The 2,927-nt window shown below is 38.2% G+C and overlaps 1 pseudogene; it reads right to left on the reverse strand.

The window, feature by feature from the left end:
• Positions 1–576: 576 nt before the first annotated feature.
• Positions 577–2,087, reverse strand: LOC103106011 (ras association domain-containing protein 8-like; annotated as a pseudogene).
• Positions 2,088–2,927: the final 840 nt, after the last annotated feature.

A 2,927-nucleotide genomic window follows, 5' to 3' on the forward strand; every position in this document is an offset into this window, starting at 1 on the left:
TAAAAACAACCTCAAATCTATTTGGAAAGATATTCAATAATCACTTTTTTTGTCTGAAATATGGCAAAAACTTAAAAATATACATTCTATATAATAAAATATCTCTATCTTGTGCATTCTCCTTCATGTGCTGGAAAATCCTCATAAAAGAAGACTAAACTCTTCAAATTAAAAAAAGAAGTTGGTTGAGTGAATATCATATTTCCCCCCAGATATCAAAAGTAAAGGATGAGAACACCCACACAATGCATACAAAGTGGTTCGTTTAGCAATAATGCAAAAGACACAGAACCCCACAACATTTCTGTCATTGCTAATAAGGGTACAGATGAAGTCTTGACACATGTACATACACATACAGGTTCATACAATATTTTAAGCAGTCACAAGTTAAGAAATGGTGAAAAAATATCAAAATGTTAAAATTCACACATCCACCAATTCAATGGAATAAATTAAACTTTAAAGAGTCACATTTTTTCCTCCATTCTCTTTAGTCACTGTTTTAGTTAGGTATAAACAGAATAATACTTTTTCTAATGCTTTTAAAATACTACAAATAAAAATGACAGCTTTGCATGGCAGCTGCTGGACAGAAATTTCAACACTGCTGATATTCAAAAACACAGTTCTTTTGTTCATCTGCATCAGTGCACTGGGTATGACTCCAAGTGATTGCAAGATAGAGGAGAAAAAAAAGATATGGTGGTTTATGAAATACTTCCTCCACGCATCACTGGCACTATTCTGAGAGAAGAAAAAGGCATAGTCCCTTGGTACCTTTACTGGTCCTTTCCCAAAGTAGTGGGTATCATTATACATATATGCCCTCAGGATTAAAGCCAGATGAAATTGGATTCTGTAGAATCCAAAGGTTACTGGGCAGCTGCAGAGAGGAACCAGGATGTTTCAAGGACCCAGACTGGAATGATGTCTCCCTTTCTATGTCTGCATGTGAGGCTTCCACTTCGATGGTCTCTGATGGAAGAACTGTAACCTTTGTTCCCGTCTGTTATATAAACTGTTGAAGATTGACTTGTTGAACCTATTTAGTCAATTGTTCTAGCTCTTGTTCTTTGTCCTGTAACCTTTTGGTGGCTTGTCCCTAGAGGTCTTTCTACAGCTTTAATGCCATTTTCTAACCCCAGACTCTGTTGTCCCTGAATATCAATTTCTCCTTTGACCTTACCAATCTTTCTTTTCACTACATCATTGACCTGTGACTCTTGAACTTCCTCGTGTAACTTTTCTGCTTCCAGACCACTTTCTATACTGTGGATTTGAGCCAAAAAATCCCTTAATTTGCCTTCACATTCTAGGATCCTCTACTTCATCTCTTGAAGCTTATCCTTCAGCTGTTTTTCATTTTCTTGTTCAATCTGTAATTCATTTCACCAAAATTCTTCCTCTTTAATTTCTATATCATTTCTTTTGATCTTCTGCTCAAGATGAACAATTTCTTCTTCCAGGTTAGAATTGTTCTTTTGTTCCCAGTACCTAATTTCCATGTCATTGGATTCAAATTGCTTCTCAATGAATTGAAGCTTTTCTGCCTGAAGTAGGTGAGCTTTTTTAATTTATATGCTTTTGTCTTACAGTTACTAAGAACTTTTTGTTTAAATTTGGTTTCTTTACCTTTCGCAAAAATGTCCATGAGTCCTTTGACACCTCCTATAAATGTCAAAGACTTCCTTTTTGGCTCTCACCTTTTTATTGACTTGTCATTTTGAGGCCTCAGTTTATCCAAGGGGGGCAAGCTTTGTCTATATAAAGTTCTCTCAGGTATTCGGGCAACACTGTCTGAAGTTGGCCTCTCACTAAGAGATGGCCCTGTACGATGTAATATTAGTTGTAATCACTGGCATATTGTCCCCATTTGTTTAATGAAATGATTGGATTTTCATGAGGTGCTAAGTGTCTCTCTGTATCTCTCCATTTTTTTCTATTAGTGTATATCTTCCAGTTCAACCTATTGCTTGAGCTAAGGCTATTACAACCTCTTGGCAAGTTGTGACTTCAGTGACCCCACAAATGATCCTTTGGACTTCATCCACCCATACTTTGAGTTCAATGGTGCAACCAGCCAATCATATAGAAGCTATAAACCCAGGTATCTAGTTTTCAAGTCATATCTGCAGCCACCAAAATGATGACACAGTAGAGCATTCGGGTTCAGCAAGGTTGGCATCCGCAGCGAAGGATGGTGAAGGAGGTTTGGAGTCTTGAGGAAAGAGGAGATTCCACCGGAAAACAGTTAATCTCTCTTTCTTGCCTCACATCATCAGACCAGAAAACTTGAAATGAAAATGAGTCAGTCTGTAGTGTGGCTAGAGAACAAGTCAGGTATTTGGGGAGTATCTACAGGCACCTCCAATCTCTGCAAATGGGAAAGCTGAGCTTCTTCATATTTTATCAGGTGTTTTGTCTGGAAAGGATTCTAGGATGATTTAGAGCCGGAAGGGACCTTACACATCAAGTCTAACTCCTTCATTTTGAAGATAAGGAAACTAAGACCTAGAGATATTGTCCCAGAAATGCCACACAGTTAGTATGGGTCTAAGAATAGAATAGGAAGAAACAGTGCTTTAGAGAAATAAATTTTTGCCTTTTTAAGAATTTTAGAAGAATTTCTGCATATTTGGAAATAATATAGCCAGATCCTGCCAATGAAAAAAGAGACTATTTCCATGTTAGAAAACTACAGGCTTCCTTGCCATAGCTTCAAGTGAATGTTCATGGTCACCACAAGTGATACCACCTGCAGGGGCCTCCAGCAGAGGGCCTGGAGTCCCAGAGGGTGTAGGGGAGTGGTCGAGAGGTGCCTACCACTTTGCCACCAACAGGAAAGTCTTTTGGAGGAATTTGGTTATTAATTTGGGACTCTTTGCTGCTGCTGTGTGGCTGGCCAAGAACCTAAGTGACATTGA

Source organism: Monodelphis domestica, chromosome 1 (assembly GCF_027887165.1).
Source record: "Monodelphis domestica isolate mMonDom1 chromosome 1, mMonDom1.pri, whole genome shotgun sequence".
Classification (NCBI taxonomy): domain Eukaryota; kingdom Metazoa; phylum Chordata; class Mammalia; order Didelphimorphia; family Didelphidae; genus Monodelphis; species Monodelphis domestica.